The sequence below is a fragment of the Triturus cristatus genome, chromosome 8, assembly GCF_964204655.1.
Source record: "Triturus cristatus chromosome 8, aTriCri1.1, whole genome shotgun sequence".
NCBI classification, from domain to species: Eukaryota; Metazoa; Chordata; class Amphibia; order Caudata; family Salamandridae; genus Triturus; species Triturus cristatus.
This window is the reverse complement of record NC_140591.1, coordinates 1,230,139,638-1,230,153,060: the sequence shown is the minus strand read 5'-3', so window position 1 is coordinate 1,230,153,060 and position 13,423 is coordinate 1,230,139,638. Positions and strand designations below refer to the sequence as shown.

Here is a 13,423-nt window from a genome sequence, read left to right as displayed (position 1 = left end):
TTGAAAAACACTGGCAGCAGATGCCAGACCAAAAGAAAGTCTTTTAAATGGGAAAACACCTTACATAGTAGCACAAGCGGTACAATTTCTTGATGAAGCAATCTGATAATATGACGATTTTAGATCAGGCCTAGTGAAAACCTTCACTTTATTAATTAATAACACCATCTTTGAAATATTGGGCAATTGGAAACTGTCCACAACTATACTCTGGCGCAATGATCTGACGTCGACACAAAACATGAATTTGCCATCTTTTTCTTTAGTAATCACAACCGGAGAGAGCCATTCAGACACCTCCAAAGGCTCAGTAACCCCTTCTTTTTGCTTATCTTTTAACATCTCCTTCACTTCATTGAGAATCGCAATGGGTATCTTCCTTACTCCATGTCTAATGGATTTTGCTTCCTCTTTCGGTTTAATTTCATGAACATGCCCCTTAAGTTTACCCAACTTATTACTGCATACTTCCTCATATTTGGCTAGATTTGTTTCTAGATCAACGTTATTTTGCACCACCAAAACTTGTTCTTTTGATGTGGGGTCATGAACCACATTCAAATCATGTTGCTGGACCTAACCCCAAATGACTGGACTCTCCCATGACCATCAGCTCCCAATACTTCTGGTAAAAATTGAAAAACATGCTGACCTACCTAGTGAATTTAATAATGATGCCTTTTTTCTAGAAGCTGGAAATCTTAAGCCATCAATTGTGTCAACGTAGTTCTCAAAGATTGCAATCCGCTCCTCTCATTCTTCAGGAGATTCACTTTCTGATAAAAATGCCGGAGGTGACATAGCCATTTGACTTCCTGCCATGTTTGTGAAAGGATATGAAAGAAAATACAATAGAAAGTAATTCAAATTAGTTCTATTCTATATCTATCCTCCAAACTGCTAGCGTCCTACCAAGTAGCTTATTTGAAATTGTACTAAAACCAAATGAATTATGCAAAACAAATTGATCCTCCCAAGTCAAGTAGATAAATAAGCTGACAAGTGAAGTAGAATGTTGCTTCATCAAACCGCGTTGTGCAGCTCAACGTAAACATATTGTGCACAAAACATAAAAAATATGAATTTACACTATAAATAAAGGTGTGCAGATCACCGTGTGATAGTACCTGCTATTTGGTGAACATAACAGTTTATGTGCAAGTACTCTGTGAAATCTTTTTGTGATTAGCACAATTGCATTTTTTCCTTCACACGTAAATTATTTTTCCTTATAAAGAAACCCTTTATCGTGTACCCTAACCACTGTAGAGGGTACTTCGTTCCAATTTCCATTATGTGAGCACGTTTAATCCTATCCTTGACAGGATTCCTCTGCATCCTAAACACATTTATGGTATGGGTACTTCCTTCCCACTGCCACCCTGCCCTTTACAGGAGAATATCTCTGACCCTTTCTGCAGAGGGAGTGGGTGGGTGGGGGAAAAAGATTGTGAAGAACCACTAACTCACAGATTTGTTGGTGTACACATATTCTGTGGGGTACTCCTGCTATGGAACTCCCACTCTGTGCCAATGGGAGTAGATTTACCCCTAAATATATCTCATCACACTGGAATTACATTACATGTGAGAAAACAAATACACATGTTTAAATTCATGTTTGGCCAAAAGAAAACATAATGTTATACTTTTATATTAGATCATTTTAATGCGTATGCCCAAATGGCTTTGTGAATAAGGCCTGGTGTCCCTTACAGAGAGCAGGAACACACAGGTAAAGTATTTGGCTTGGCCTCAGTGACAGATAACCCCTGCTAAGATGGAATTGAGACTGCTGTTGACCATGGGTCTGCACTGACCTCCCACAGCATGGACGATATTCAGTGGCAGTACCATAGAATCCACTCTGGAGACCCAAAGGATGCACAGAATTTGGGAAAGCAGTAGTTCAAAATCTGTCATTCTTCCACCTCCTAAAGGTCTTTGGACACCCAAGAGAGATATCCATTATAGCCTACTTTTGGGCACTATAGCAAGTGTGAAAGGCCCTGAATCTGACTAATGATGAAGGAGAAGGCCTATATCAACCACCATAGCTAGAGCAGAAGAGCTATAGTGCTATTAGAACATTCCACTTGCGGAGGGTAGAATGTTCTTAATCAGCCGCTCTTTTGACTTCTGTGGACCTGCTATACATCACTACAGGAAGCAGATGACTCCATCCTAAGCAGTTCCTACAATTTGAACCACAAAACAATACATAAAATAGAGAAACAGCTATAAAGCAAACAAATACACAAATGGTGGAATATTTTATTTACTTCACAAACAAAAAAGTACAAATATTAACATTTCACTTGTAATGGTGTTGCTGATGCTTGGAGGAGCCAAGAGAGTATTTAAATTAAGTTATTTGCCAGAAAAAAGAAAGCCATGACCAGAGAGGACCATCTAGCTTGGAGATCAGCAGCAGACATACAGCACAGTAGACAGGATCTTCAAGCCGGGCAATTCCAACTCCAGAACACCAGTCCTTAATTTGTCAAGAAATTTGTGCCAGGGCACTCGTGAGGAGACTACTACAGCTTACACCACCATTGCCCATACCAGCGCTGCCAGTGAGAGTACCAACACAACTATTAACCATTATGTTAATACAAGTGTGGCATTTCTGACTTTCCAGTCCCCAAAAGCTATACAAATTACCTGCGTGCGTCATAAGTGCTGGTGTTCAGAATTAAGTGGCAGCAGATTTGATGTCCCTAAATGATAAATACGAGAAGGATTTTCTAATTATCACTGGAGATTTTAATCATAAGTTAGATCCTGAAAAGATGGACCCTTGGATGAAGGAAATTTTAGATGCATATGAGAGAGTGCCAGCCCTATTCCCCATTGGTAAAATGAACAAACGAGATGAAGAGTTAGGGAGACTCCTAGGGTCGCATGGGCTAGTTAGTCTAAATGGTAGATCGGAACTCGATAGACCTGCAGAACAAACATTCAGAAGGGGCAACCAATTGTGCCCTATAGTTTATCTCTTCGTACATGCCTGGAATTTTATTTCAGTAAAAAAATTTAAGGTAATTAAACGTAAAGAAAGTGACCATTATCCATTGTATTGCGAAATAGCGAGAGCTTGCCCAAGAGTTTGTAAAAACGCTTTACCACAATCTATGGATTATCCAAAAAGACTAACCACCAAATTGACGGAGGAATATATTATAAAATTGTCAAATTTTCAACAAAATGTAGACTCTGAAATAGTGTGGAGCCCTTGTGTGGCATGGTTTGAAGGAAAAATCAAGCAGGCCGCACTATGTTTGTCTGTCAATTTAAAGAAGACAAACAAAGGGGGCAAAGCTCAGCAAGGGGGTGGCATTCAGCAAATGGTTTGGTTTGACTCCGCATATATAGAGAAAAATAGGCTACTAAGAAGAGAAGAAAGAAAGTCAAAGTTAATATACAATCAGGTGACCTACAATAATCTATTAATGTTGAGGAAGGAATATAAAATGTTAGTGAGAATTAAGAAAAGAAGTGTTAAAGAAAAATGCTGGGTTTCGCTGCTAGAAAGTATAGAAAGTAAAAATACTAAAGGGTTCTGGAGGTTGATCCAAGATGCATCAGGTCGATCCCCAGGAACCATGAGTTGTGAAGTTGACGAGGCATCCTGGGAGGAGCATCTAAATCAATTATATAAGTCTAGAAATGGGCCAGAAATTGGTGGAGAGAAAAGCTGGAGGCAACAAGTAGTAAAACATTTAATTCCTTTATATTCACCTGAAAACGTAAAGAATACTATTAAGATTTTAAATCTAACCCGTGCAGCAGGGCCTGATAATTTACCTGCAGTAATAATTAAAACAGAGCAAAATTTTTCTAAAAAATGTTCATAGCAGTATTAACCACAGGTACAATTCCAAAATCTTGGAGGGGAGCCGTAATTAGGCCACTGCATAAAAAAGGGGATAGAAAGGACCCCAAGAATTACAGATTGATTAATCTATTAGATATCGGTGTGAAAGTGTTCTCTAAAATAATCCTGGGAAAAAGGAAGGAGTGGGTTGAATTAAATGCAATTGTCCCGGTAGAACAAGGAGGTTTTAAAGAGGGGCACTCAACACTTGATCATTGTTTTGCATTGTGGGCCGTAGCTAGGAAGACAGTAGAACAGCAGGGTAGATTATACTGCTGCTTTGTCGACTTCCGGGCGGCATTTGATCTAGTAGATAGAGAATGCTTATGGGAGACGTTACATAGATATAATATCCCCGAGGACCTATTAGAAGTCATCCAAGGACTGCACAGCGAAAATTGGGCACATGTTATTAAAGATACAGCAGGAGGTTTAACCTGAGAAATAAAAATCAATAATGGTTTAAGACAGGGATGTGTCTTGGCTCCTCTTCTATTCTCTATTTTCCTTGCCGACTTACCGAAACTGTTAATAACTGAAAGAGGAGAAGGCCCAAAGGTAAATGGAAAGCATCTGTCTTGCCTACTATATGCTGATGACCTAGTTATCTTAGACCAAACGGAATTAGGGTTGCAAAGAAAGCTGACATATTGTCTAGCCAAACATCTAACAATAAACATGGAAAAAACTAAAATATTGTGCTTTGGAAAGAAAAAACAAGAATATAGCTGGTGCCTGGGTCAGACAAAATTGGAAGTCGTCAATGAATATAAATATTTGGGAGTATGGTTTGACAGAGCTTTAAATTGGGGTATCCATCAACAGGCCCAGAAAATAAAGGGTCTAGCAGGAATTTGTGGGTTGAAAAAATGTAACAGTATTTATGGAGAAATGTCACACAGACCAGTGATGAAAGCATCTAAGGCTATGATCCCCCCACAGATGCAGTATGGGGCAGAAATATTGTGTGTGGGGGGAAATGTTCATGGGATAAGGAGGTAGGTAAATGTTTAAAAACTCTTCTTTCCTTGCCTAGCTCCTCAATGGTACAGGCCATTAGGCAAGAACTAGATTGGCCAGCATGGAACATACAAGTCCAGGTAAATCTGTGTAGATTTTGGAAACGGTTGGGATCAGGAGAGGAGGAGAAAGTGTCATGTTGGTGTAGGAAGGAGATACAACAGAGTGAATTAAAGTGGGCAAAAGCTGCCAGAAATAAACTGCTCTCCATTTGTGAATCACTAAAAGTGAAAATTGACCCAGAATCATTATGTATTGAAGAACGGAAGAGTGCTTTAAAAATTTTGGGAAATGAAAAATCCAGACAGATCAACATGGATTACTTGAATCAAAAAAAGTCTGTGCATTTTATGTTAAATACCTGGAGTAATGATAATTGGTATCCGTATCTAGATACTGTACCAAATCACGGGTTGAGATTGGAAATATTAAAAGTGAGAATAGGTATTAATCCCGCCCGTTCAAATGAGAAAATAAAAAACAATGGATGACTGTGGTAAATGTACATGCGGGCTAGATTTTAAATGTACCTGTGTTCATTTTATAATGGATTGTCAAAAATTGCTATCTGTACGGCGGATGATTTTAAGGCCAATCTTTTTAAAATATGGAATAAGCTCAAGGTTACAAGCAATTAAGCTCCTTATTGACATGCAATTTTTTTATATTGCAATTGCTTTGGCAAAGTTTGTACAAGTAGCTAAAAGTTTTCTCATGGAATAAGGAAATGAAAAGGGTGGTCCAAGGGGGATAAACAGAGGCCAATCGAATGTTTGTAATTATATCATGTATTTAATTTTTTAGATAAACGCCCTTGGTTTATAGTATGACAATACAAAAATAAGCTTTTCCCAGAAAATAATGAAATTGATTTTAGGTTCTTTTAAAAATTTTAACAATTGTATTTATTATCTGTGTCATGTTGGTATATGTAGTTTAAAGACCAATTGGTCAAAATAAACTTATTTTTGATTTGATTTGAAAAGTGCCAGCACCAAGCACAAAAAACCACTGACTCAAATTAAGCACTGCAAAACACAGAACTGAACATGTAAGTAATTAAGGTTAGTACAGCACTGCATATCTTAATGACATATCTCCAAAGTGTGCATTTCTAAAGAATTACCCCCACCATACACAACTGTACAAATATAGTGGTAAGCCATATAATTGACAAAAATACTGGGTCAACAATATAATTCACCACAATATTGTGCTCCTATACTAATAATGGTAAGTACAAAAGTATTGAAAATGCTGTTGTCACTAATATTATCTAAAAATATATAAAAAAATAAATAGTTTTTAATATAGAGTTTAAAGTAGTAAATCTTAAATATTTTAATATAGACATTTAATATAATGTAAAGTAAAAGAATTCCACTAATATTTCATACTATACATATATATTCACATATAAACACATGCACACAAAGGTATATGTGTTTGTATTGTTATATATATATATATATATATATATATATATATATATCTTATTTATTTTACATTATATAATTGTGAAAAAATATTTTACATTTAATACTATGAAAATATATATTTTTTATAATAATATAGTAATACATTTAAAATATCAAAACATATGGTAAAATACATATTTGCTATACATATCTGTCTATATATGTGATTGAAGTTTACCGCGTATAGCGGCGATAATTTTGTTTGTTAACTCACTTTCCAAAAATACCGCATTTTAAATGGTTATTCTGTCCAGTATGAACTATGATGATGTAATGCTAAGAGACAAATATTAGCCTTATTTACGAATGATTTCTGAGACATTGATTACGCAATCTGTTTTCACTTTCTATTATTTTGAGTGTCACATGACTTTGTATATAACTTTATTGTTTTTCACTTGCCCACTACCCGTGAACAAGAAGCGGACGCTTTGAAAGGCGTTGGGTGATCTCTTTCCCTGATATTAAAAGTCACGTTTGAAGCAAGTATGGGCTAAGGCGTGTTGTCTTTGTGATGTTGTAAGACGACCTCTTCATTTGGATTTATTAGGGTTGGCGACCCTGCCACGGCCCGCCGTTGCAAGCGGCACAGATCCTTCGCCATTACCTGTGTTGGATGGATGTATATATATATATATATATATTCACTGAAAAAACCAAAGGTTTCAGGGGCGTTATAGTTAGGAATTGGCATTTTAAATGCCAATTCCTAACTATAACGCCCCTGAAACCTTTGTTTTTTTCAGTGAAATTCAAAGGTTTTTTAAATGCCAATTCCTAACTATAACGTGCATGAAACCTATGGTTTTTTCAGTGAATTTCAAAGGTTTTTTAAATGCTAATTCCTATCTATAACTTATCTCTAAAGATATCATGTTTAATGATTTTCATTGGATTTCTATATTTTTCAAATTCAGTGTGTCAATTTCATTAATTATGTTTTTTTGAAATTCTTTTTTATCACCATTTTTTAAACTTATTTTTTCAATTAATTCTTTTAAAAATTAAAAAATATTATTTGTTTTTATTGGGTTTTTCAAACATATTTTTTTATATTTTTAAAAATATTTTTTTAACTATATGTTCAAAACTTTATTTTATATATTTTTTTCCAAGTTTTTGGATCCGCGCACCCTATGCGCACCGTTCTCGATCCCTACGCATTAGCATCCGTGCATGGTATGCGTTGGGTACGTGTTTAGTGCGCGATCGCAATGCGACCGGTACGCGACTCCCAGCCTATACGCGACACATTCGATGCGACGTAACGTGACATTTACGCGCTTCCGCAATGCGTCATCTGCGTCTATGACGCGGTAGGTGCGCGGATCCTGCGAAATATTTAACATTTAAAAAAACATATATATGTATTTCATGTGAATATTAATTGAAGACAAACTCTAAACTAGTCTTAAAAGTAATATATTTTTACATGTAATCCTATATTTTTTTTTAATTCAATTTCGCGGATGCGCGCTGGGTGCGTGATGCGTAAGCGTAGGGTGCGCGGATCCCATGTGACCTGCAAAAAAGAGATTTGATTGGTTCATTACACTTCCTGTTCTAACTATTGAAAGACCCCACCCAATTCAATCATTCTTCTTTCACCTTCTTTGGAGGAGCATCTCTTTGCAGAGAAGAAGATTTTTTAGACTAAGTTTACACTTAGCTCTAACTTTTTTCAACTAAAAATAGTTTCACGGCAGCAGGCATCACCTGCATCTCCTCATTCATCTGAGGATGAATTTTTGGAGGAGGCACCACACCCACAATGTTTTTCTTCAGTGGTGTGGAAATGTTTTACTTTTCCCGAGGGGCAAACGAAGACCAATGCCACCTAACAAGAAATACTCGTGCGGCACGGCAAGTATGATGAAGCACCTGAGGACCCTTCATCCTAACAATCTTGCATGAGAAGAGTGCAAACGGATGAGAAACACTCCTGCTCCTGCGCCTTCCACTTGATCGTAGCCGAGCACTTCAAGAGTGCATCCATCAGCCCAAAACTTGGACATCCGTCCTCAATTTCAATTTTTAAAAGTGCTCTGCACTAAGTGCAAAGCAACTTTGTACTACGGTGAGCAGTCGATTGATCTGATCTGCCGCCGGCAAGAAAGTCACAATTGCTAGGCTTTTTTTTGTTCCCTGAAGTTCATTGTTTGGTTCCTCCTGTTTTTTTTTCCAGAAAAACCAAAAAAATCACAAAATTGTTAGAAAAACCAAAAAAAAATATAAAAGAAGAAAGAAGAAAAAAAACGTTCTTCTAAGAACTAACTTTCCTGGTTTAAAAAAAGAGCTAAATTTCTTTGTTAGTGTGTGAAAGTTTAGATGAATGTATGTATGAATATGTTGCAAATCTATGCTTCTCTCTGCACGGCTGCTTAAACTGCAGCCATGTGGTGACACAGGCACCCTTGCACCATAGTGCAAGGATATCTGTGTCATATGCTGTTTGTTTTTCTGCAGGAAGGCACACCTTCCTGCACAAAAACAATGAGAAATGCATTTTTCTCCTTCAATGTATGCTGAACATTTCAGCATGCATTGAAGATATAAAAATGTGGAGAAATGAAAACAATTCTCCTTGTTGTGCTTTCCTACACCAATTTTAGAATGGTGCAGCATTCACACACATATCGAGATTTATGATTTCTGATAAATCTAGACATGTGTCTTGTTCTATGAGTATTCAGTGCAATCATGCACAACAACACTTATAGAACACCCTTTCAACGCAAAGTGGTGTGCATAATGAGGTTGTATTTACATGGAGTATAAAAAGTGCACAGAGTGCCTTTTCCTCTTTTTGTAAATTTGAAAGGGTGTCTTGCGCAATAACTATGTTACAAAAAGTGACATATTTCCGATTTTAAAATTCCTTGCGAATGATAGAAGGCAAGCACAGAGTTTTGTCTGCAAAGAAGTTCAAAAGAAGAATGATTAAAATGATTGCGGTCCTTCACTAGGTACAATGGGAAATATTATGAACCCCTCAAATCTCTTTTTTTGCAGGTCACATGATATCTGATTATGGTCAGATTTCAGAACTACATAGGTATAAACAGAGTGTTTTTAGAAACGTGTTTCAACTTTGTAGCTTCTTGCAGACCTCCTCATTCTGCATATTGAGACTTAGTTAAACACACCTTCACAATAACAGGAATAACAAATTGTATACATTTTTTTCAGATTTTCATTGCAATCTAAATTCATATAAATTGCTTATTTTAAAATTTGGATCAGTGAAAGAAAAGAAAAAAAAAATTATAACATGTAATAATACATTTTTTACAACACAGCATAATTTCCACAAAGTAATTTGTTTGCCTTTTTTGCTGTTCTCAGTATATATTGAATTTCACTAGAAATAGTGATTTCAATCGTGCTCATCACTTAACAGCGGGCAAAAAAAAAACAATCAGAAAGATTTTTTTAAAAAACCAACATGCTATTCTCAGTAAAATACCACAAGATACAAATCATACATATATAAAATGCTTCTGGGTAACAAAATGTTATACGTTTAACTTGCAAAAACTGTGAATGTTGCCGCTTTAAAATATTCACCGAATCTAAGGATGATTTTTTGGAGGAGGCACCACGCCAGAAATGTTGTACTTTTCCTGAGGGGCAAACAAAGACCAATGCCACCTTGGTGACGTGCAAAATTTGCAAAAGAGTGCTCTCGCGAGGAGATCCTAACAAGAAAAACTTGTGCGGCACGGCAAGTATGATGAAGCACCTATGGACCTTTTATCCGAACAATCTTGCACGAGAAGAGTGCAAACGGATGAGAAACACTCATGCTCCTGCGCCTTTCTGAGTTTCTTTTCTTTTTCTTTTTTTTTCTGGCATGATTTCTCTATTTTAACGTTGAAAAACAGTATCTGTAAAAAGAATCACAAATAAATGTATATTAATAACTTTCAAATTTACACTATTCCATTAATGTACAAACACATTTTATATAAAAACTGACTAAGAAACTATAGCCCTGAACCACAATTGTGAAGATGGTTAAAACACTACATGCATAGTGCATACTACTTTGAAGCAGGTGAGTAACAGGGTGTTTGCTAGAAGTGTATGAATACTGACTGGGGAACTGAAGGTGTGAAAGACACCTGTGTAGGTGGTTAAGAGGACTGCATACATAGTGGATAGGAGTTTGAAGCAGTCCATGTGCTAAGGCCTGGCTCACTGCATGAGTACTTGGGTACTGACTGAATGATTAGAGTACAGCAAGGAGAGTGCCTGGGTCAATTTATAAGTGGTTGGCTTTTGGCACAGTGAATGGATTAGTACTTGGTACTGAATGGGTCACTAGAGGAGTGCAAAGGGAGTGACAGGATGTTTGCTGGACTGTATGGATACTGACTAGGGAATTGAAGGTGTGAAAGACAACTGTATAGTATGTTAGAAGACTGCATGCATGCTGCATAGACATTTGAAGCAGTCTATGTGGTAATGTATGGTTCACAACATGAGTACTTGGAAACTGACTAAATCATCAGACTACTGCTAGGACAGTGCGTGGGTAAGACTTTTAAATTTTCAGTTCTGGCGCAGTGAAGAGAATAGTACATGGTACTGCACTTTAGTGTCAAACCCTGACTCATTTTATCAATGCATAAGCAAAGACTTGCTTCTAATGCTACTAAAACTTGACAACATAACCGGTTTTAAAACAGTTATCTGTCAGCAAATACACGATATTACCAAATGCTTCTCTCACAATCCTTACCCAAATGCATACGGACTCACAGTGTGATTTTAGACTAGCAACACTATCCTAGGAGTTTACCAAAACTCATTCACTTGTCTAGAAGGGGTAAGGGTACTGCACACAATCTACATATTTATGTACTGCACTTTAGTGTCAAAGCCTGACTCATTTTATCAATGCATAAGCAAAGACTGGCTTCTAATGCTACTAAAACTTAACAACATGACAGGTTTTAAAACAGTTATCTGTCAGCAAATACACAATGTTACCAAATGCTTCTCTCACAGTGGTTCCAAAATGCACACAGACTCACAGTGTGATTCTAGACAACAACCACTATCCCTAAGAGTTTACCAAAACTCATTCACTACTGTGGAAGTGGTAAGAGAACTGCACACAATCTACATATTTCAGGACTGCACTTTTGTGTCAAATCCTAACTCATTTAATCAACGCATAAGCAAAGACTGGCTTCTAATGCTACTAAAACTTGACAACAAGACAGGTTTTACAACAGTTATCTGTCAGCAAATACACGATGTTACCAAATGCTTCTCTCACAGTGGTTCCCAAATGCACATAGACTCACAGTGTGATTCTAGACAAGCAACACTATCCCTAGCAGCTTACCAAAACTCATTCACTACTGTGCAAGGGGTAAGGAGACTACACACAATCTACATATTAAAGTACAGCACATTAGTGTCAAAGCATGACTCATTTTATCAGTGCATAAGCAAAGACTGGCTTCTAATGCTACTAAAACTTGACAACATGACAGGTTTTAAAACAGTTATCTGTCAGCAAATACACAATGTTACCAAATGCTTCTCTCACAGTGGTTCCCAAATGCACACAGACTCACAGTGTGATTCTAGACAACAACCACTATCCCTAGGAGTTTACCAAAACTCATTCACTACTGTGGAAGTGGTAAGAGAACTGCACACAATCTACATATTTCAGGACTGCACTTTTGTGTCAAAGCCTTACTCATTTAATCAATGCATAAGCAAAGACTGGCTTCTAATGCTACTAAAACTTGACAACAAGACAGGTTTTAAAACAGTTATCTGTCAGCAAATACACGATGTTACCAAATGCTTCTCTCACAGTGGTTCCCAAATGCACACAGACTCACAGTGTGATTCTAGACAAGCAACACTATCCCTAGAAGCTTACCAAAACTCATTCACTACTGTGCAAGGGGTAAGGAGACTACACACAATCTACATATTAAAGTACAGCACATTAGTGTCAAAGCATGACACATTTTATCAATGCATAAGCAAAGACTGGCTTCTAATGCTACTAAAACTTGACAACATGACAGGTTTTAAAACAATTATCTGTCAGCAAATACACAATGTTACCAAATGCTTCTCTCACAGTGGTTCCCAAATGCACACAGACTCACAGTGTGATTCTAGACAACAACCACTATCCCTAGGAGTTCACCAAAACTCATCCACTACTGTGGAAGTGGTAAGAGAACTGCACACAATCTACATCTAGAAAATAAACGATGTAACCAAATGCTTCTCTCACAGTGGTTCCCAAATGCACACATACTCACAGTGTGATTCTAGACAAGCACCACTATCCCTAGGAGTTTACCAAAACGCATTCACTACAGTGTAAGTGGTAAGAGAACTGCACACAATCTACATATTTCAGTACTGCACTTTTGTGTCAAAGCCTGACTCATTTAATCAAAGCATAAGCAAAAACTGCCTTCTAATGCTAGTAAAACTTGACAACCAGACAAGTTTTAAAACAGTTATCTGTCAGTTATCTGTCAGCAAATACACGATGGTACCAAATGCTTCTCTCATAGTGGTTCCCAAATGCACACAGACTCACTGTGTGATTCTTGACAACACTATCCCTTGCACTATACCAAAACACATTTCTTCATCTAGAAGGAGTACTACATTTTAGTGTAGAAACATAATTCATTTCACAAATTCATAAACAATGACTGGTTTCTAATTCTACCAAAATATAAAAACAGCACAGTTATCTGTCTGCAAACACATGAAAAACACAAATGCTTATCACAGAATGGTTTCTACATGCACACACACTGTCAACAAGATTGTAGAGAAAAAAAGTACTCCCTACACTTTAGCAGGAGAAATACATTAGTCTGATTAAAATCAAAATAGTCTACATACATCCACTCACAATTAAATAACTCACCTTTCAAGTTGTTTTGTAGATTAAGAAGTATATCAGTCACACACCAGATATCAGTCACACACCAGATTTTCTTATACAGTATCTCTGCACTGTGCACCTGTCAGCAGAACCAAAGAA

The 13,423-nt window shown here is 36.9% G+C and overlaps 1 long non-coding RNA gene across 1 annotated transcript in view; it reads right to left on the bottom strand.

Annotated features, from left to right (window-relative positions):
• Window positions 1–684: 684 nt before the first annotated feature.
• The window catches only part of LOC146805641 (uncharacterized), a 438,136-nt gene continuing 425,397 nt past the window's right edge, over window positions 685–13,423 (bottom strand). The window contains exon 4 of the long non-coding RNA XR_014967486.1: window positions 685–815. This is a non-coding gene — a long non-coding RNA (uncharacterized LOC146805641). The remainder of the gene's footprint in view (window positions 816–13,423) is intronic.